The sequence below is a fragment of the Rhinatrema bivittatum genome, chromosome 4, assembly GCF_901001135.1.
Source record: "Rhinatrema bivittatum chromosome 4, aRhiBiv1.1, whole genome shotgun sequence".
NCBI classification, from domain to species: domain Eukaryota; kingdom Metazoa; phylum Chordata; class Amphibia; order Gymnophiona; family Rhinatrematidae; genus Rhinatrema; species Rhinatrema bivittatum.
In genome coordinates, this window is record NC_042618.1 from 117126543 (window position 1) to 117149695 (window position 23153).

Genomic DNA, 23153 nt, shown 5'->3' on the forward strand with positions numbered 1-23153 from the left:
AGGAAAAAAAATCTTGTTTCATCCTTAAAAATGGTGACTTCACAGTCAAAGCTAATGCACTGGGATGAACCTCCTTTAACACAGCTGTTGACATCCAATATGGAAACCACAGGGACTGGCATGCAGTGAAAATCACTAGCATTTGGGTAAGCCACATGATGGCCTACATTCTTTCAAATATTAAACAGCTGAGAAACCCCTCTGTAGGGTGCTTCTAAATACAGAACTTAAATTTTCTTTTTTAAATTACCAAAGACTGAACATTACAAAAGCTAAATATGAAGCAATTTCCTACATATCCCCAATCAGACTTCTTCTCCAACCCACCCACCCCAAAAGAAAAATGACCAGCCATAAGAGGCTTCTAAGAAAACTAAAAAGCCATGGGATAGGAGGCAATGTCCTTTTGTGGATTACAAACTGGTTAAAAGACAGGAAACAGAGAGTAGGATTAAATGGTCAATTTTCTCAGTGGAAAAGCGTAAACAGTGGAGTGCCTCAGGGATCTGTACTTGGTCAGGTGCTTTTCAATATATACATATACACACACACACATATACATATATATAAATGATCTGGAAAGGAATACAATGAGTGAGGTTATCAAATTTGCGGATGATACAAAATTATTCAGAGTAGTTAAATCACAACAGGATTGTGATACATTACAGGAGGACCTTGCAAGACTGGAAGATTGGGCATCCAAATGGCAGATGAAATTTAATGTGGACAAGTGCAAGGTGTTGCATAAAGGGAAAAATAACGCTTGCTGTAGTTATATGATGTTAGGTTCCATATTAGGAGCTACCACCCAGGAAAAAGATCTAGGCGCCATAGTGGATAATACTTTAAAATCTTTGGCTCAGTGTGATGCAACAGTCAAGAAAGCAAACAGAATGTTAGGAATTATTAGGAAGCGAATGGTTAATAAAACGGAAAAATTCATAATGCCTCTATATCGCTCCATGGTGAGACCGCACCTTGAATACTGTGTACAATTCTGTTCGCCGCATCTCAAAAAAGACATAGTTGCGATGGAGAAGGTACAGAGAAGGGCAACCAAAATGATAAAGGGGATGGAACAGCTCCCCTATGAGGAAAGGCGGAAGAGGTTAGGGCTGTTCAGCTTGAAGAAGAGACAGCTGAGGGGGGATATGATAGATATCTTTAAGATCATGAGAGGTCTTGAATGAGTAGATGCGAATCGGTTATTTACACTTTCGAATAATAGAAGGACTAGGGGGCATTCCATGAAGTTAGCAAGTAGCACATTTAAGACTAATCGGAGAAAATTCTCTCTCACTCCATGCACAATAAAGCTCTGGAATTTGTTCCCAGAGGACGCGGTTAGTGCAGTTAGTGTGGCTGGGTTCAAAAAAAGGTTGGGATAAGTTCTTGGAGGAGAAGTCCATTAACTGCTATTAATCAAGTTTACTTAGGGAATAGCCACTGCTATTAATTGCATCAGTAGCATAAGATCTTCTTAATGTTTGGGTAATTGCCAGGTTCTTGTGGCCTGGTTTGGCCTCTGTTGGAAACAGGATGCTGGGCTTGATGGATCCTTTGTCCGACCCAGCATAGCAATTTCTTATGTTCTTATTTGATAACACATGCCAATCTGCTTCATCATGACACAGGTAAAATTGGAAATGGAAAAAAAAATTTCAAGCTGTCTCATCTTTAATCTTCCACTGAGGTCTGAATAGCTCAAGGAAATTGCAAGTGCTGCACAAACTGTCATCTGTAGGTTACCAGTTTAAATCCAGCTCAGGCTGGAAGGGGCTGATGAAATGAGTTGGTGGTCTCAATCTAGTTCCATCAGAGTCTTACAAATCTGTGAATGTTCCTGCACAACTCATCACCAATAAGCCACAAGAAGTCATCATACACTATCAACTTGGTAGCCAGGTATCTGAAAATTCCTCCAGGACTTACTTGCCAGAGACTAAATGCATTTACTATGTACTCCCACCCCCAATAATTTGTTTTGGAGGTGTGGCTAGAGTACATGACAAGTGTGTTTCTTCCCTGCCAAGTGCACATCCTCCATCCGACTGGGCACCCCAGATGCAGCCCTCGCTCTTCTCTTCCATTCCCCAAAATGCAGCTTAGACTTCTCCCTCCTTTCCCCTACCCAAGTGCAGTCTTTTCCCTTCTCCCTGTCTTTTGCTGCATCTCCTCTCCCTCCCCATCCATCCCTGCTCTTTTCCTCCCTTCTGAGACTCCCAATGAGAACCAAACTCAGTTCCTCCCTCTCAGGGTCTCCCTCATCAGGACTGAAGATGCCAACGCCTCCTGTTCCCCCGACCATCCCTCCAGCCACGAAAAAGTTTTGAAACCCATAACACTGTGGTAACGTGACTTAGAAAAAGTATTGGTACTCAGCATCTGCTCTGCATTTACTGCTGGAGGAGATCACTGAACCCAAATACAAAAGGACAATTTCTCTGCCATGTCTGCAATTTTCTCCTCTTCAGGTCCCCTCTAGGTCAGTGGTTTCCAACGTGGGGTCCCAGAGACCATCACAGGGGGTCCCACCAGAAGGGAGGCAATCAAAGTGCAACTGATGAGAAATATAGTAGGCTGACCTCAGCTCTGAGGAACAATGCTGTTGCCTTCTCCCACAGCCTGATCCCATGCTAAGGAGAGGAAAATCATAGCCTCAAGAAGCCCAAACTGATAGGGAGAGGAAGCAGGGAAACGTATGACTGATCGCTACCATGAGGAGTCTCAAGCTGCACAATGAGAAGGAGGAGGAAGCACACATCCAGAGGCAGCAGCAAGCAGACTGCTAACCAAGAAGGATTTCTGTTCATTGCTACGTGCCCTGTCTGTCCTGCCGGCCTGGCAGTGAGGGGAAAAATAAATCTTGAGGGAGCAAAATGGCCATGGTGGGGGTCAGAGGGAAGGGGAGCAGGATGGAAGGGGCCAAACTTAAAAAGATTCAAGCAAATTTTCCAGCTAAATGAGCATCATTAAGTAATTTCACATGCCAGGTCGCCCAATGTTCAGGGCATAGTGCTCAAAGGAAAACACACTGACGGGGCCCAGGCCATGGGACGCAAAGGTAGCTGCCACCAGCAGAACCTAGGTCCCAGAGACTTATGGAAATTTTAAAACTACGCTTAGCAAGCCAGAATATACAAAATTGCTACTATACCTGTCAACTGACAGCAGTTATTGACCAATATTTAAGGGCAAAATCAAGAACATGGGTACAATTTGAATAATATAGCCCTGAAGGAGACAGATGCCATTTGACTGCCCAGGCAATGTAGAGAAATTAATGTACATAGTAACCCCCTACAGAATTTGCAGTTGCTAAAAAAAAAAAAAAAAGTCACCATTAATGCTGATAGACGACATTCCATTATTCCTCCCTGGAATGTCCACAAGGGTGTTTAGGAACTAGAAATATAAATACTTAGGATAAATCACATTTTTCAAGAGGAAACGTTTTTACAATTTCCAGCCTTCAAAGAAAATTTGATTTCAATGATCATTACTTTTATACATAATCTATGAATCTCATCTTATTTATTTATTTATTTAAAATCTTTTCTATACCGTCGTTCAGCGGGTGCCATCACAAAGGTTCACAATAAGGCACAAAAACTATGTTGCATAAAGTGTCTGGAATTCTAACTCTTACACAGGTGCCATCAAAAATACTGTAACATTATAATCATAATAAGTACTATTTGGTGAGTGTTATAAGTTATGTCTAGATTTTCTAACTCTGCTAAAAGTTTGGTGTTACTTAACTTTAGTTCTTTGAAGTTTAAGATAAAGGTGGAGATTAGAATATAGGAGAGGAGACACACTTTAAGAAGGAAGGAGTGTGTTTGTGTGGGTGTTTGCTTGACTGCAACTAACAGTTCCCTGGGTTCTACTCTTGCTTCTCTTTGTGGTATGCTTGCTTAAATAGCCATGTTTTTAAATTTTTTCTGAATGTTTTGATGTCTCTTTCCAATCTGATTTCTACCGGCATGGTGTTCCATATTATTGGTCCTGCTAGTGATAGGGCCCTGTCCCTTACTTGTGTTAATCTGGCTGTTTTGACTGATGGTATAGTTAGCAGTGCTTTGTTTGCTGACCTTAGGTTTCTGTGTGGGGTATGTAAGCGGAGGGCTGTGTTCAGCCACTCTGCTTTTTCGTCGTGTATCAGTTTATGAATGGTGCATAAAGTTTTGTATTGTATTCTTTGTTCAATGGGTAACCAGTGTAATTCTATTAAGGTTTCAGTGATATGTTCTCTTTTACTTTTCCCAGTTAGAATTCTAGCCGCTGAGTTCTGTAAAATCTGTAATGGTCTTATTGTGGTATATGGCAGTCCCAGTAGGAGGGCATTGCAATAGTCGGTACTGAAAAAGATTAGGGCTTGTAAGACTGATCAGAAGTTGGTGGGCGTTAGTAGTGGTTTTAATCTTCTGAGAGTCATAAGTTTGGCGTATCCTTCTTTTACTTTTTGAGATATATGTTGTTTCATACTTAGTTCTGGGTCAATTATCACTCCCAGGTTTCTTACTTTCTCAGCTAGATGTATTTTTTGGTTGTTGTTGAGTGTAATTGGGTTCTGGATGATAGTTATGTTTTTTCGTTCTAGGTGTAAGAAATCTGTTTTATCTATATTGATTACTAGTTCCATTTGGTTTAGAAGTTGTATTATTATATCTAGGTACGTTTGCTATGTTTAGTGTTTTTTCAATTGTGTCGTCAATTGGGAGTATTAACTGAATATCATCGGCGTAGATGTAGTGCGAAATTCCTAAACCTGCTAGTAGGTGACATAATGGCAGCATGTATATGTTGAACAATGTGGCGGATAGGGCAGATCCCTGTGGAACTCCTGTTTGAAGGTTTATTTTTTCTGACATTACTTCTTTGATTTGTACCTGGAAGTATCTGTTATGTAGGTATGATTTAAACCAACTGATTGTCGAGTTGCTTAGTCCTATTTCTTCTAATCTATTTATCAATATGTCATGGTTAACTGTATCGAATGCCGCTGAAAGATCAAGCATTACTAAAATGTATTGTTTACCGCTGTCGAATCCTCTCATGATGTTGTCTGTTAGTGCAAGTAGTAGTGTTTCAGTGCTGAAGTTTTTGCGGAAGCCATGTTGTGATGGGTATAGTATATTGTTGTTCTCTAAGTGTTCTGTTAATTGTTTTTGTATTGCAATTAGTGGCAGGTTTGATACTGGTCTATAATTGCTCATGACTAGATGATCGCTGTTTTTTTTCTTTAGAATTGGTTTTACTATTGCTCCTTTTAGTGAGTCTGGCATATTTCCTTCTTTTAGTGACAGGTTAATGATTTTTGTTAGATTTGGAGCTACTACATTGGCTACTTTTTTTAAATCTACATTTATACTGTATTTTTCATTCTGAAGTGCAATTTTTAATATTTTGTTTTACTTCTTTATTAATTTAAAATGTATTCCCATTGACGACCCTCTGTCAACCGTTGTGATGGCTATGCCAAACGACGGTATATATATATATCCTAATCCACCCTTAAAGGGTCCAGAATATGCATTTTCTGTGATAGCTGTAAAGGTAACCAATTTCTTTGCTTTTTTTTTTTTTTTTTTAATTATACCCATTGGTCAGTACCTAGTTTTGTATTTTAAGTCTTTCCAATGGGCACAAAATTCAGGAAGCTTATCTAGTGAACAGAAGAATTGGTATATTAAGTGAGCCAATGGCCCATTTGGATTTTTGATTAATATATTTTCCAAACCTCTTTGTATTTTCCAAGTTCTCTTTATTAATAAGGTCTGCCTGTCTATATATATATATATATATATATATATAAATAGACAGGCACCAACCAAAATTCTTAGGCAATAAGGAAAAATAATGTCTTTATAGTTTGCTTTACACTTATTTTTTAACCAATTGTTTTTATCTATCTTTAGCCCTTTGGGGATATGGAAATACCTACAGTACCTGAATATAATTAGTTTTGAATGTCAAAAGGCAGAATATAAAGTAAAAAAATAATTTACTCACCCCCTTTCCCCAGCTCTCCAGCCTCCCTCCCCAACCCTGTCTTCTTTTGCAGTCTAGCAGGGGGCTCCTAGGATAGACAAGACAGCAAGCATCAGGTACTGAATTTCAGTCACCTGAATTTATTTTCTACCCTAGGTATAATGAACTAGTTATGCTCTTGTTCCTTCTGATCTTTATATACTTGAATATATAATGTGATATATGGATGTCTGAACTGGATTGCAAACTGACAGGTCTCTGTACTGTATCTTCCTGTTCCTATAACTTTTGAAAATATTGTGTAAGATGGCAGCATGAGCATCTAGAAACAAGCAGCTAAAACTCCTCTTTCCTTCATTTTTATTATGCATTCCAAACAAAAAGGTAGTCAGGATGGTATCTGCTAAGACAGACACCATTGGTCCAACAGAAGCCAGATCACTTTTTTGCAACATGACCTGCGAGTTCTAGAGGGGTTCTTTGTTGCAGCATTGGGTGAAGGAGCACTGGTCCTGCCAGGGGAAGAGGTATAGCTCTTCTCTCTAGGCTCTGCTCCTGCGCCATGCCAAGAGCCACATCCCACTCTGAAGCAAGCCTGGTGCCTTGTGATGATGTTGGAAGATGAGCCTCGGATATAGAAGAGAATGCTGCTGGTAGATCGGCAGCAGAGGTGAGTGAGTGAGTGGAGGCCTTCAGGCTCACCATCTATGCCATCCAGGGATGCTAAGGGGAGAGATGGATCAGCAGAGTGTCCAAAATGGAGAACACTGGACTCCTTGGCATCCTTCGAATGTGAGTTTTTATTGTTAAACTGATAGAGACCATTTGGAAAGTCCTTGTAAGACTTCACTCAATTAATGCTTCCTCTAAATATATTTCGTCTTTGGTAAAGAACATTAAAACACTGTACATTAAACAAGACTGAATCCAAGGAGTTTAGGCAAGAACAGCTCCCCTATGAGGAAAGGCTAAAGGAGAATAATGCTGTTCAGCTTGGAGAAGAGATGGCTGAGGAGGGATATGACAGATCTATAAAATCATGAGAGGACTAATAACAGGTAAATGTGCATCAGATATATACTCTTTCAGATAATAAAAGGAATAGGGAGCACTCCATTAAGTTAGCAAGTAGCACATTTAAAACAAATCTGAGAACATTCCCTCTCACTTAAAGCATAATTAAGCTCTGACATTCGTTCCCAGAAGATGTGGTTGGGGCAGTTAGTGTAGCTGGGTTTAAAAAAGGTTTAGATAGGTTCCTGAACGAGAAGCCCACAAACTGCTGCTAATCAAGTTGACTTAGGGAATAACCACTGCTATTACTGGCATTAGTAGCATGGGAGCTATTTAATATTTGGGTTCTTGCCAGGAACTTTGTAACCTGGCTTGGCTGCCACTGGAAACAGGTTGCTGGGCTTGATGGACCCTTGATCTAACCCAGTATAGCAACTTCTTATGTTCTTAAGCTTAGGGCTGCGAATAAGGAGATGTGTGATATTACGGCTGTGAATGCCTTTTGATTCAAGACAAGCTGTATACACACAGAAGATTGGAACAAACTGAAAACCAAGCAAGGGATTATTAAGTGAATTTTCAAAGGCCTACATGTGTAAAAACTGGGGTATACGTGCACAAGTGCCGGCTGAGGGAAAAGGGGCGGCCCAGCGCCATTAGCTGCTGTCCTGGGGAAGCGCACACCGGCAGCTGGCGCACGGAGATTACTTCTGCTCCAGATGAGCAGTAAGTAATCAAATAAAAAAAAAAAAGTTAGTAGTTAGGAAGGGGTTAGGGGTCGGGGAGAAGGGAAAGAGTAGAAAGGTTAGGTAGAGGTATAGGGAAGTTCCCTCCCAGTTCGCTCCTTAATTGGAGCGAACTGGGAATGTCCTACTTCCATCGCCACACATGGGCTTTTAAAATTCCCACCCTGCGCATGGAAGAGGCCATCTGCCCGCCTGCACATGCGCGCATGAATGTTAAAATCTGCTACGAACGTGCACACGGATATCGTATTTTATAACACGCATGCGTGTTATAAAATAGCCGCATCCATGTGCACGCACAGGTCTTAAAATTGACCCCTAAATCTTCCACTCCTAAATATTCCCAGAATGAAATGCTTCTCTCCTGTAGAAACTTTTGAAAGATACCTAGTCGACTAAGTATTCCAACAGATGCTGCCCTCCTATGAACAGAGTATATTATCTTCCTATGAAAAAGAGGGCTTCACTTATTGTGATCAAATGGGTGCTTCTGTATCAAGATAGTCGCAATTTAGAGGTTTGCTGGAAAGGTCAGATTATGAAGAATAGAGCTACTTTGTTAGCATGCTGTGTGTCCAGGCAGGATTTGGACATTTTAGTGTATCTGCATTTTCGAAAAATGGATAAGAAATTCATGAAACAGCAAATTTGGATTTTCCCTGATGTAACAAAAGTGACTCAGGAAAAAAGAAAAATTGTTTCTGACTATGCACCATGATATGCCTTCTCTTGGCGCTTCATTTTTTATTCATTATCTTTGCAAATTGTTTAGTCACGTATTCTCTAATTATATATTTTATGTCTCAGAACACTTAAGATCTTTCTTGCATTTGAAGAAACTAAGTGGGTCCACCCAGGACTAGGTGATGACATTATTGGTTAAGGATATATTAGAGAGGCCCAAGTCTTTCAATCTTTTTTTGCTTCTAATAAATATCTTTTATTTTGAATCTATTTCCCTCCTTCCTACCTCCGTATTGTGGGTTATGATTCAAACTTTTTATATATCTAATTAATTCATGTATTATTTCACGTTATAATTTCCTCAGGAAGCTCATATATTTCTGTTAACAAGGTATTCTTGTGAAAACTGGAAATATTCTACAAGTACATCTTTTAAAAGAAAAACTCCAGTAGACCCTTCTGGTTTATTTCTTTTTTGAAGTTAAGTTTACGAGTAAGTTAATTTTTATTTGAACAAGTTACCAGCCTCTACCACAACCCCCAAAAAGGGGGACCTGTGGTCTACTTCGACTCGTCTCTTTAAACCTGTTCCCTGCTAGAAGCTTATGCTCCACTGATATAGCTCATCAGATCATCAAAGTAAATATGTCTCCTCACCAGTGTCAAGGTGTGGCCCAAGAACAGATCTAGGCAGACTTAGGAAAAGATGGACTGACAGCAATCTATAATGAAGCCAAAACAGGCACTGCTGCCTCTGCCATGACAGATAATGGCAATTTTTTTTAAAAGGTTGTAGTATTCTTCGCTAAATAACTCTGATCTATCTCCCAGTTACCTATCATACATTAGATTAAGAAAGATTTGCTTATCAACAGCTGGGAAAATGCACACGTCAGGCATAGCACAAATTAGATGTGTTTCTTCACTCCCTTCCTCCCAAAACTCCATCACTTCCGTCTATCCATTCATCTACTTGCACACAGACATGGAAATTGCAGTAGGTTTGCTGGTGCTGTTCTGGAATAGGCCTAGAATAAAAAAAAAAAAAAAACCACCAACAAGTAAAAAGTAAAAAGAAAGACTCACGTTACTTGTCTAAAAAGTACATTGTTTTGTAAATGCCAGAATAATCTAGAACCATTTCATCACCTAGTTTACAAAAGTAATCAAAAGGACAAAGCAAATTTGCTGTGTGAGAAAGTGAGAATCCAATTTGTCTACAACTATTCATATTGGCTTCAGTTCTGCAAAAATTATCAAACCATACAAAATGGTCATACTTTTTGGTATGTGACATTGTCTCTCATGCTGCAAGAGCCATTTGTGCTGGCTTGGGGGATATTTGGCTCTGGTCAAGAGATTTACCCATGCACAATTATCTGCACTTATCAAACTTTCTGTGACTAAAGGCCATTATTGGCATGCAATAAGAATTTGTTTCAAAATATTAATCAACTATACTCTGAAGATAGGTTTTATATGAGTAAGTGGGCTTTAGAAAATTGCTACTTTTATGCATGTAACTCCTTTGAAAATTCACCCCATAGGTCTGAATTTTCAAAAGAGACTTTACACGCATAAATTGGCTTTTGAAAATTGCTACAAGCTACTTTTACGTGCACAACTCCTTTGAAATTTCACTCCTATCCAGTGTTCTTTACGACATATAATCTCTTGCAAATAGCACAATACTGTATTTGAATTGTAAGATGCGTGGGGGAAGAGGCTTTCAGCTCTCCCAACCTAGTGCTGAAAACTAACACCAAAGAGAATTTGCTGCTGCTTGACTGTGTTCTATTTTGTAGCCTCAACTGTCCAGTTACCCTTTCAAGCATAGAGAAAGAGGAAAAAAAAAGGGGAAATCAATGAGTTTTATCTGCTACATACACTGATCCTCTGCTCACTACAGGAAGCAATGAACTCTTTCAAAACAAGTAATTTACACTAATGGTAAGAGGCCAACAGGAAATTCAACAGTATTTCTCCATCACCTGCTACAAAAAAAATTCTTATACCTCCAATTACTTCACATACATAAGATAGACAATCCTTATCACTTAAATACTAAAAACTGGATTTATTAAGCTCAGCCTCATTTAATTTCCTTTAGAAGAATCATTTAAAAATCAAGCCATGAGTCATATCTCCTTGGAAACTAACGTTTCAATATTTGCATTTTTTCTCTCTTACAAAGTGATATCAACATTTGAAATATGCTTTAAAATTTTCAGCATACAATGAAAAATTTAAAAAAAAATTTAAAAAAAAGATACCGGTTAGCCAGTCAAGTTAAAATAAATGTTATTAAAATATATTTTCATAGCAATATGACACCTTCCACTTTCTCTCTGCAAGCCCATATTTCATAGAGGGTCACTGAAGCAATAAGGATGTAGTAGAAAACTTCTATTCCTACCTAAACCACTAAAAATTAAAGGGAGGAAAAAAGTACAGTGCTTAACCTTCCCCACCCCTTCCACAAACACACCCCTCCACCAATGGGCAATATATTTTTGCTCTGACAATTTAATTCTTGCAATAATTATGAATATCAGCATAACTGAATTACACTATAAACCCACTGCCCCTTCAGGAGAGTAACTGTGATCAATTCATAACAGTATTTCTGCTCTTGTTTGTTTTATTCAGCAGTAACAATTAGGAACCATTTTGTTCATATCTGAGTATTTAATAGTTAGGTGCAAAATAAAATTACAAACACGAACTCAAAATCCATTTCACATGCAAAGCTGGAAAAATCCTAGGAGCCAGTCCTCCGAGCACTTAAAATTTAGCACCTGTTTCCTAAAATTTGAAAAATCCAAAAATTAAATTTAAAAATTGCAAAAAGAAAAAAAAAGAAAAATGTGAAGGGAAAAATTAAGAAAAATGTTCCCTGTCCCATAAGACTTTATGATTGGCACCTAAGTTTTCTAAATATATTTCTAGCCGTTTGCATTCATTAAGAAGTTTGTATACTTAATAGTTAATGCCTACAAGCTCCAGAACTTTATGGAATTAGTTAATCAGTAACAAAAAAAATTACACTTTTTAGATTTCTAATTATAAACAAACATTAATTGTAAAAATGCCTTTCAATGAGCAGCCAGTGAATTATTTAAAATACACTGAGTGAGTTAAATCAAACACATTAACTACAAAGGATGGCAAATTAGATAAAATACAGCAGATATATGCCAGCTTCCATGGTGATATACTGTATGCAGAAGTAACATGGTTTTCACAAAATTTCTCCCAACTGTCTACTTGGGCGCAGGCCAACAGGTCCCAATGCAAATTCCTTCACTTAAGTTTCAAAGCAATAGGCAATCATAGTGTTAAGAACTGCAAAATATAGTTCATGCAAATATTTTCTTTCCAGCTCTTACATAAACTGGAAGGCAACCACTCCGAAGACTGACCTCCCTTTGCACTTGCAAACTTAATTTACTGCATCACAGTTATGAATTATAATTTAGAACCTGACCAGAATGGCATCAAGAACTATGGGGGGGGGAACTGTCAAAACTGGGTAGGCAGGTACTAAAATTCTTTTACCCACAGAGATTTGCACTTGCTTTTCCTGCAAATACTTCTTTCAGCCCAAATAATGTGTTTCATTTTGAAAATGCAAAACTCTGTGCATTGTTGCCTCTCCCAGCCTAACCCCATCCCAGGAATGCTTCCATAAAAATGCGGGTAAAAAGGTACAATGCACATACTTTTACAGAGGTAGCTTTCGAAAATTGCCCTCTATAGAAACAGAACTATGTCAATGGCACATAACTCAAAATACAACATTTGACTTGCCAACGTGGCATAACTGCAAGACTACTGTAACAAGCTACTATATTGCATTTCTTTGTATTATATTACAGCAGAATGCCTGGAAAATAGTTTATCTTCTAGGAGTATTTACTGAAGGGTGGTAACTTCCTCATGTCTAAATGATTTTAGATAGAAAATTATCAGTTACTGCCCTCTTCACTAAGAGTTTTAGTAATCTTTTTTGTGCCTAAAGCTATACTGTAAGGCACAACAAGATATTAATTGAAACCGAATACAATATGTACATTTCTAAGTAAATAAACATTTTATGCAAAATTAAGCACTCATACATTATTTACTTAACAGTGGATGGCTAATTTTGGTGAAATAGTTGTCATCAATCTGAAGATTGTGAAACAGGGCCCGGCTCTCATTTATCTTTTCTGAATTGGAAGAGTAAGGACTGTGTGGCTCTGTTACCAGAATAAAGTACTTTACTTTTTCAATACATTTTTAACTTTTTTTTTTTTTTACAGCATATCTTCACATACAGAAATAAAGTTTACAATGTTAAAACTGTGGGCTAGCCCAGTAACAAGTGCTGTGCGTTGCCATGTGGCAGCTTCCCAGTTTAATTCTGAGTTGGGTTTTCTGCTCATGGGGTGAGCAGAGGATGCTATGCGAGTCAGCCACTGCTTGAAACCACCACCCAGGTAACCTGATTTAGGGCCCCTGATTGCAGAATTCCACAAACAGACCAGGAGCATTGCCCCAGGTCCCAGAAACATCACTGCAATGACTAGACTAGGTATCTTCTTGGAGGGTGGGAGTATATTAAATAGGAGGGAAATCTCTAAGAGGTTGCAAGGGAAGGCTCATGGTGCCGGGTCTAGTCCTGGTTCTGATCAAACTGGAATTACAAAGGAGCGGGGAAAAACTGCTGGGCCCAAATTAAAGAAAGTGTGAAGATACTGTGCCTTTAATAAGCATTTTTATTATATCAAAGACCGTATTGTTTTCATTTTCATGCTTGCAGGATATATACAAATTGTATAATAATATCACATCCCAGTATTTCATGCAGTCTTAAATAAGACGTGAAAAATCACTTGAAGTGTAATAAGTCATCACTGATGTTTTTGCCATTTATTTTTGCATACTCCATTTTAGTTAATACCACAGTAGATTTACAGCATCGTAATTTTCAGAAATAGGAACTGAAACTGGCTGAAGCTTTTCATATTTTACAGTGTAGATTCTGTAATGGCTTAAAGCCGTGAGGGACACACATGGGTCAGGTTTTCAGGATATCCCTAATATGCAGGACAGACACTGCAAATCTCTCATGCATATTCATTAAGGATATCCTGAAAATATGACCCATTTGCAATCCTTGAGGAGTGAAGTGAATACCACTGGCCTAAAGCATCAGCAATGATCAGAAGCTTTCATGATTACAGCTGCCATATATATTTTTTTTTTAACTTGCTCTCTTATCCTAAGAATTAAGAGGTTCCATGCAGAATTAAAGACATCTACTTTCTGGGATGCAGATGTATCCATGCATATATGTGGATCAAAAAAAAAAAACATTGTCAGAATACTCCTGGACCATGACACAACCAGCAAAATTGGTGTGGATGGGACAACGAACACAAACACGTGGACGTGGTAATCTGATACCTTATTTTCTGAAGGAAATAAAGTGTAAAAATGACTTAAAAGATACCAACTCTTTACAATCTAAATAGGCTCAAAAAATCATTTTGCAACATGCTGACACAAGCAAATATTGACGGCTCTCTTGATTTTCTAGTATGAATTTGAGATTTAATTACATGCCCTTCCAAACCTGAGCTCAAGGTGAATCATATACAGGTACAGTAGGTATTTCACTGTCCCCAGAGGTCTTACAATCTAAGCAGCTGATTGTAAGCAGGTACTGGAGCAGTGGTCCCCAACCCTGTCCTGGGGGCCCGCCAGGTCGGGTTTTCAGAATATTCACAATGAATATGCATGAGAGAAAATTTGCTTGCAGTGCCTCCATAACATGCACATTTTCTCTCATGCATATTCATTGTGGATATCCTGAAAACCCGGCTGGCTGGCAGGCCCCCAGGACAGGGTTGGGGACCACTGTACTAGAGAATGCAGTTTAACCCAAGGTTTTACACAAACGTTTTGTGCACAAACTTTACTAGTGATGGTGCATGGAGTTTATGCACATTATGTGAAGATTTTGGAGCATAAAAGGTTAGAACCCTCTCGTGCAAATTACATGCTAATGATGGTATTAGCTATTACCCCTCTGCCACCCTACCCTCCTCCCCCCCCCCCCCCCAAACACACACACACACTGAAGAGAGAAGCACTTGCTTAACTCTTGTTTTCTTTGCACATAAAACTTAACTCCTAATCTGAGGTGGAGTAAAATTCACAGAGCTCATGTTAGTCTATAGGCACAAAATGAAATTCCAGTGCCAGGACCTGTAATGTGGATTTTATGTGCAGAAACCATGCTTTGTGGACTTAACATGACTTATACCCAGAAAACATGGCTTATCTGTGCTAAGCATTTTCTTTATACACATTTTCAGTTTTATATGCATTTTTTTTTAACTCTCTACAGTCTACACATTAGCATACTGTGTCAGGTGTTAAACAATTTTTTAGTATATGCGTTAAACTCGGTGCTGGATTTCAGTGCCCAGTTTAAATGCTCTACTTATTACATCAGTTCCTAAGTTTATACCTGAGGCAATGCAAGGTTAAGTGATTTCCCAAGGTCACAATGAACATCAGCAGGAGATGCAGGATTTGAACCCTGGCTTCCCTGGTGCTCAGCCTGATATTTCAGTAAATTATACTAAAAGGTTAAGAAATTTCAGAAGAGGATGCTCAAATGACTCATGGTAAATAATGAAAATTTGCACTCTAAACTGCATACAGTAACCGAGAAAGCAACTGAGTTATTTTCATCCTGAAAGAATTGCCTTACAGAGGAAATTCCAAGCTAAATCAATCCAGAAAAGACCAAGAGTCTAAAGAAACTTGACACTACCTTCCTGAAAACACATTTTGCAATATTAGTTAAGAATCCTAACATCAGTTCTCCAGAACGTATTGACTTGCACACAAGGATTTAGTTTCACTGCAGGATCTGTCTGATGTTCAGTACAAAGCCATCCACAGAATCACAAGTACATGTATGCAGGCTTTAAGACATTTTTTTGGAGGGAGGGGACAGCACTGACTAAATGTGGGGTAAAGCTGTTGTGTCCCAGAATTAAGCATATCCTTTTTTTCTACCACCCACACATATCTATGACATAAATAGCAAGAGAAATACTTTAAAGTTTTACTTCCACACTAATACCTACTGATTAGACCCAGAACAAGGTGTCCCCAGAGCTTTCAGCTATTCATTCCCAAGGGATCCATTAACCACCTCAAACATTTCACCTACTATTTTCCGTTTTCCACAACAATTATCTTGCAGACCACCACTGGCAAAATTATAAATGAGCTAATTGGTTTGGTCTGAATATACTTTGAAACAAATTCACTCTTTACTAAGTTGGTAAATTAAAAAAAAAAAAAAAAAGATTTACTCGTTACAAAAGCAAAGCTCCAGCACCAAATTCCTCTAGATAGAAACAGTATATATGACAAAAAAAAATGCAACCGTTGCTATCCATTGCAAAATGTCACCAATTTTGCTCAGAATTATACTAAAATAAAATCTACGCTGCGGCAGCCTCTATCCCCTGGCTCCTTCTCCTGCTTACCTCCTCCTCCCCGTGGGAGTGAAAGGACCATCTGTGCTCGTTCTACTCTTGGGGGGAAAAAAAAGCCTCCGTTCTCCAGTACCACATGAGAAAAAAAAAAAGAAGTCAGTTTCTCTATCCCTAGAAGATACCCACACAGGAGCACAAGACTGCAAACTTAATTTTTCGCTTCCTTTCCAAACCCATACTTGATGAAATTGCAGAAGATGGGTGAACAGGGACGGGCGAGAACAGCCAGGAAAGAAAGCTCCTTTCACTATCGTTTCCCGGTAAGACACAGCGACGGCAGCACCAACAGCTTCTCCAGCTTTGCGGGGAAGAGGCTACTTTTTTAGGGTGACGGCGGCTCTGAAAAAAACCTGAGCATTATGGAGAGAGGGCCAGGTTCTTGGAGTCTTGTGGAAGGCTCAGAGCACTGCAGCTTCTCCCTGTCCCCTCCTGCAGTATACGTGTGTGTGTGTGTTTGTGTGCGCATGCAAGCCCAAGCCTGCCTCTCTCTGTCCTCCTTGAACGCTGCACTCATACTTCTTGGGAACAAAAAAGTTGCTTCGCAGTTCTACTTAAGCCACTAATGAGGCAGAGACCACCAAAGGCAGCCCCGCCCCTCTAAGATCACATTCCACTTCTTCGGTACCCCCTGATGGAGCCACCAAAATAAAACCTAGACCCCCTTCTAGAGGGCACCTGCACAGATTCAACAAAAATCAAAACAAAAAATTAAAACCTGCCTTCCAGGCTGTCTGCAGTTGCCTGCTGGTTCCTTCCCCCCATTCTCAGGTGGTCAGCAGCAAAAAATTAAAATTAAAAAAAAAAAAAAAAAAAGGAAAGGGAGGATGGAGTGAAGTGCCTTGGGGCTGCTCTTGCTTGCCCAATGCGTCACCCCCCACCCTCAGGCTCACAGTCTGAAGCAAAAGACAGACAGACAAACAAGGGGGGGGAGGGGATACCCTAAATGTGCAACTTAAGTTAGTAATGAGGAGGGAGGGAGGGGGGGGCAGAGAATAACACCCACTGCCCACCAGCAAGCAAACTGCACAGCTTTAATATGGGTGTGCACCAGGGCATTGAGCCCTGCGCTCTGGGGGGATTTGGCTTAGCCAGTCTTTTCCTGCTGGTCTGCCACAATCTCCTTGGCTATGGCCAGGATGCAGACTAGATGGTCCTTTGCTCTTGTGGGGACCCATAATAATTGCACACCAGTACTGGAAAAAGTGGGGGTAAAATTTAACCACACACAACACACCAAAGGAACTCAAATAGGAAAAAAAGGGGTGAGTCAGGGACACCTTGACCCAGTGTGTAAACATGTCCTCCTCCTCCTCCTGTCTGCAGCAGGAACAGACAGAGGCTTCCCAGGAGAAATAGGCTAAAAACCTGCCAGATTGGCCATGGTACCCTGCACCAGCTTCAAAATATGGTCCCTGATGTACCTGGGAGTCGGTTTTGAGTAAAATGACTCCCAAGCTCCCTGCTAGAGCATATAAGGATGGGAGGTGAGGATGAGGAAGTGCACCAGGAGAACACCAGCAGGTAGAGGCTCTTCTGTGGCACAGATCAGAAGAGCAAAAGGGACATTTCATATGGCTAAGGCTACAGGCTCAAGGAAGCAGAGACAGAAAGGGTTATTCTTGTGGCCCCATAGTCCCTATACATAGGGCTTATACACAGGGGGCTGCAGGTGGGTGGGAGAGCCTTGTCCTGTGGAAACCTCTAATAGAGCAGACATATTGGCCAAAAGGGAATTTTTGACTTGATGGAAGAACCACCCAATGACAACAGGTGAAGCCTCCAGCAAGTTGCTGATCTTGGTCACTCTGTCCATAATTGGTCAACATCCCATGGCTGGATCTTCCAGCTGCTCCACTCCAAGAGTAGGACTGCGGTGGAAAGGTTCACCCAGGAAGTCCACTACAGAGTTGGCCAGCTCCCTCATTATGGCCTGGATCCTCCAGACCTTAAAAATCCCTTGGTGGAAGAATGGCAATGTTGAGAACCAATAGGTGTATTCTCTTGCACTGAAGACAGCTTCCAGTCATATCACAACCTACCCAAGCTGGGTGCCACTGCAAAGCAGGGTCTGCAAACAGAAATTTCTGTAAGGCCTGCAGGCACTAACACCTATCTGTCCTCTTAGGGAGAGACTCACAACTCCCAGAGAAGCCTAGTGTTTCATGCCTGCCCAGAAGTCCAGCAACTTTTTTTTTGGAGTAAAGGAAAAATTCTGAGTCAGACTCAGGGCAGTGAGACAGTGCCACAGTGTGCTGGGCATCAGCTGATTAACCACCAAGACTCTTAATATCCCAGTCACAGCAGACCCCCTCCATGACCTCAGGCAAGCTTCGACCTTCTCTCCAAGCTCCAGCCAGTTGATAGAGGCTGTGGTTTCTGCAATGGTTAAGTAGACCCCTAAATACTTCAGGGTCTCCTTGCCTCACGAGAAGTTCTCAAGCTGGCAACCACTCAATGTAGTCTTACCAAAGAGTCTAAGCATTTGGCCCAATTGATCTTAATCAATTGGGCCAATTGTTGGCAGTCCGGCATCCTAAGCCATGAGAAAGATGTCATCAGCATAAGCCAAAAGGGTAACCCACAAGTCTGTCTATTTCAGCACTTTCCTGATGCACCACCTGCAGAGCAAGCACAGGAATGGCTCGATTGCCAGCACATACAGTTGCCCTGATAGGAGACACCCTCGACACACCTCTCACCCAAATTCCAGAAGCATGCAAAAGATAAGTTAACCGTAACTAGGCATGCTGCACTCAAGAACAGGAAGCAGAGGAGACCCATGAATTGTGGGCCAAACCTGAATGCCTGTCAAAGGCCTTCTCCTCATCAGGTGATAAAAAGGCCAGTCCTATGAATTAAGTGCATCAAATCCTGGACCAAAAAAATTTATTTATTTTTTTTTTTTTTTTAGCAAAGATGAAGAAGCCTGGGACCATGTAGGACTGGTCTGGGGTGGGAGAGGGGGGGGAGAGAATCCCCTCTGCCAGCATGGATGTCAGCCACAGGGAGAGCACTTTGGCTAGGATCTTATAATTTATGCAGAGCAGTGAGACTGGGTGCCAGTTCAGTCTGTCCCGCGGGTTTCCCCTCTTGGCTAAAAGGGCCAACACTATGCAATGGCATTAAAGAACAATCAACCAGTTGTTAAAGCTTTGGCCAGAACCCACAGGAGATCGGGTCCCAGCAAGTTGGAAAAAAAAGACCAAAAAGCTCTGGTGTCAGCCCATTGATTACAGGGGATTTCCTGACAGCATCCAGCCAAGGGCAACCACAAGTTTTGCTAGACACAGGGGCTCCTCTTGGTGCTTTTGCTGACTTTGGCAAGCCTCTCCTATAGAAGAGAGCAGAGTAAATGTCCCAGGCCCTCACCCTGATCCTCCCCGCCTCCATGGAGAGAATCCCATCCACAGGTAACAGGCATGTCATCTGCTTCTTATTCCCACTCCTCTTTTCCAACCCGAAGAAGCACAAGCTACAGTCCATCTCCCCCAGGAACTGGATCCATGACCGCACACGGGCCCCTTACTCTCGCCACTTCTCAAGTACACAGCCAGCACGCCGTTTCTCCTCGTATTTGAGGCACAAAACCTCCCAAGCATCACCTCTCCTCACTTGGGTCCATATCCCCCCAAACAGGCTGACAATTGGCAAAAAAAAAAAAAAATTGCTGTTCTACCAGTCAAAACATTGAGAGTACGCTCATTTACCAAGTTCACAATATAGCCCCCAATTTGAAAACAAAGGTGCAACATTCAGCCCAGCTACCCAGCACCTCCACCTGCAGGGATCATAAAGTCAGGATGGCAACCCCGCCAGCCACACTGGATTCATGGCTGAAGGCCACCTCGCTGCCTCACTCCCGACACCAAGAAGCCTCACCCTCCGGAATGGGAGGGGTCTCCTGTAAAAAGGTCATAGAAGAAAGAGCGTGCAGTCCTTGTGGGGCCCTGCCTTGCAGCCAATAACATTAAGACTGCCAAATATCAGAGCCATCCTCTATCAGGTAGTGCTCAGGTCTCGGGAAGCACACATGACTCTATTCTTACAGCTCCAGGAGTACAGGGCCTGAGCAGCGGCCCATCCCCGCACCTTACCTCTCGGGGCTGGATCTTCTCTGTGACAGACATTTCTTGTATTTATTGAGATGACTGTTGCCTCAAAGGGAGGGTGAGGGGGCCAAGAAGCTGGGGGGGCTTCGTGCTAGCCCATGGCCCACTTTCCTCACCCTATCTTGAGACCAGGATAGACTTCAGCAACCTTCCTCTTGGGAATAAGAGCCCCTCCCAGGCATCAGCATGGTGACCTCCACTCACCCCCCCCCCCCCCCCCCACCCCTCTCTCTCTCTCTGCAGGGCAATGGCCCAGCAGCAGTGCAAGGCCACTGGGGAACACACGGTCGTGGGATGGTGGAACAAAAGCATATGGGCGGGAGTAAAAGTGGAGGCAGTGACAAGGGTGGGAGCAGGGTAAGGGCACATCCTACAGCAAACCAGAGAGAGGTAGGGAGGGATCTCGCCCTCTTCCAACTGCCTAGCAGGACAAGCTCATTTCCATACATGGAGGGAGGGGGGAACTTCCTTCCTGTAGCAGGAGCCCGATGCCTGGCTCTCCCTGCAGCTTGGTTCCCCTTACAGACACTCTCAGTGAGCCCTTGCATCCCCTGCCGCTTGATGGCAGCTGCCGGACCAACCCTTGGGGGCCCATTCCCTTACCCGTGATCTCCGCCAGCCCTGCCACTCTAGCAAGATTTTTATTTATTTAGGTTTTTTATATACCAGCATTCGTGAGCAGATCACATCATGAAGGGGGTACCCCGAACACCTCTGACGTGGAGCTGGAACAAGGGCAACTATCACTACTTTTGTAGCAGGACAGAAGGGTTAGGTTGAAGTCCCAGCCAGTATATTCTAACCCCTCTGGAGAGTGGGTGATCAGGACCTGACACTTTTTATCGTGCCATATTTTGGTGGGCATCTAGCCTTCTTTCCCTGAATGCTCTCCTTTGGAAGACGAGGAGGTGAGGGGTTTCTCCATGGAAAGTTGTTCTCTCTCTTAATCCTCTTCCTCGCCCAGGGAAGCCCTACAGATAGTAGAGGAAGGAGAGCATCCTGGGAATCCATCACCACAGAGGCTCTCCCCTTCCCCATCTACCATAGCTATTGTTCCCTGCTGGGGAGGGTTTCATTTGTCCTTTTGTAAGGGCTCTAGCATTTCTCCATTGGCAATGAGACTAGGTAGGTGGCCTGAGTGGGGATCCCTATCACTGCTTCAAAGTGCGCCAACCCTTAATTTGCTCCTCTCCCTGCGTTCTAGCAGCTACATCCCCCCAGCATCCTGCTGAGATTAGTCTCAGCTTCTCTAGATTCCCGCACATTCCCATTACCTTGCGAAAGGAGAGTGTCCACAGCTGGCAGGTGCTCCCCGACATCCCCATTATCTCCTTGCTATTCCTTCTCAAGCCTGGCTGCCTGCCTCCTGGCTTCATACCAAGACTCTGTGTTGAAGTCATCAGTGGCTAGTGCTGGAGTGGCAACAATTCCTCTGTGGTCTCAAGAGCCACTACCACAGAGGAGGGTGGGAGGGTGGTGGAGCCCTCTTATGGAATCAGTGGTACGCCTCCCAGAGCAATTGACCCTAACTCCAAGGCACCTCCTAAACCCAAGGCTGGACCCTGTGGTCCTAACATGACAGATCCTATGGATGATGGAGTGGGGGACCAGATCCCGATGGAGAGGCAGCCAAGCATGCCACCCCAACTTTGCTGATTTAGCTGGGGCACTGCATTCATGTGTGCCTCAGCTTGCAGTACTGGATGCATCTGGCCTCTCCGCTGAATAATAAACTTTATAGTGGCCACCTTCAAAAGTGTCCATCATACACCAAAAAGCATCCTCCTGGTCTCCATGGAGGAGCACCCAGGCCTGCCTTCTAAAAAGGTCATGTGCCTCAAGTCCTTGTTTTTGTGACTGCAAGGAGTGCCAATGCTGGGGACAAAACTCCCAAAGGCCACTGCTTCAGGAAGAAGTGTGCCCTGCCATTCAAGAGACTTCCTTTGTTGAAAAACGCTCTCCAACACGAGTCTCTCTTGTATGGTCTTATGGACCGCTGACATAGATCATACAAATAGCATGGCCTTGCCAAACATCCAGCTACCTGATAACACCTGGTGGAGGCCAACCATCTCCACCAGGGCCAATATGTAAAGGTGAATAGCTTGGGAAGCCAGAAGAGGGCATCTCAGGGCCTTGTTTAAAATGACAGACACGCCAGCCCACCTGTCACTGAGGAAGACCCGTCTGAGACAAGGTCTCAGAATGATGCCAGGAGAGAATGGGGCTGAAAACAGTTGCTGCATAGATGGGTCTTGGGGTAGGGTTGGAAGAGGCAACGTTGTTGCCACCTGTCCATTTCTGTATTACCCCACCGCTTTAGGGAATTTAGTGGTGGGGATTACAGGCTTGCCTGTCTTGCCCCCACACAATGGAGGAGCAGGGGGTAAGGAAGGCAACAAGTGTGTCCCCTTTCTCCGTATTCACAAAGCTACACCTGACATGGTCACCACAGCTGGGAGAGATAAGTCGAGATTCCCGTTTCCTTCTTTTCTTCCCTGGTCATTTTCCTGTGGGGTTTCACCCGCAGGCAGAGTGAGGCTGGCACCTACAATAAATAGAACGTGGTCAGACTGGGCATGGCCCTGGCTGGTGACTTCTGGTGCTTCTGCCAAGGTGACCAGAGACCCATTCTTTCCCTGGGGTGAATTGTTTTTCATCCTTCCTGTTCATTTTCGACTGCTCTGGAGGAGGGACTGGGGTTTAGTCAATGGTCTTGTCTTTTGAAGGGCTGACAATGCTACCCACTCTCCTGCCCAGCTTCAACATGTCTGGACACAGCCAGTGTCCTTTCCATGCTCCCACCCATCTTCCCGGGGACAATGCACTCGGCAGACTTCATGGGGACAGAGAGGGACTGTTTAGCACTCCTCCTGTATTACTTCTCAACCCACTCCCTGCTTCAGAGTGGGGTTGCTCCTTTTAGAGGAAGGAAACCCTCTTACTTCAGAGGGCTATAACTCTATAAACAAAAGCAAACTAAAGAAAAAAAAAAGTCTTCTTTGCTCTTTCAGAGCGAGCAGAGATGGGGGAAGGAA

At 42.4% G+C, this 23153-nt stretch overlaps 1 protein-coding gene across 5 annotated transcripts in view; it reads right to left on the reverse strand.

Annotated features, from left to right (window-relative positions):
• SIPA1L1 (signal induced proliferation associated 1 like 1) overlaps nt 1–23153 on the reverse strand; it is a 745249-nt gene that overhangs the window by 720512 nt on the left and 1584 nt on the right. The window contains exon 1 of one of the 5 annotated variants that reach the window (XM_029598741.1): nt 15998–16422. The exons of the other annotated variants lie outside the window; for them this stretch is intronic. The gene's annotated coding sequence lies outside the window, so the exon portion shown is untranslated. Of the gene's footprint in view, nt 1–15997; nt 16423–23153 lie in introns of those variants that run through there. 5 annotated transcript variants of the gene reach the window in all.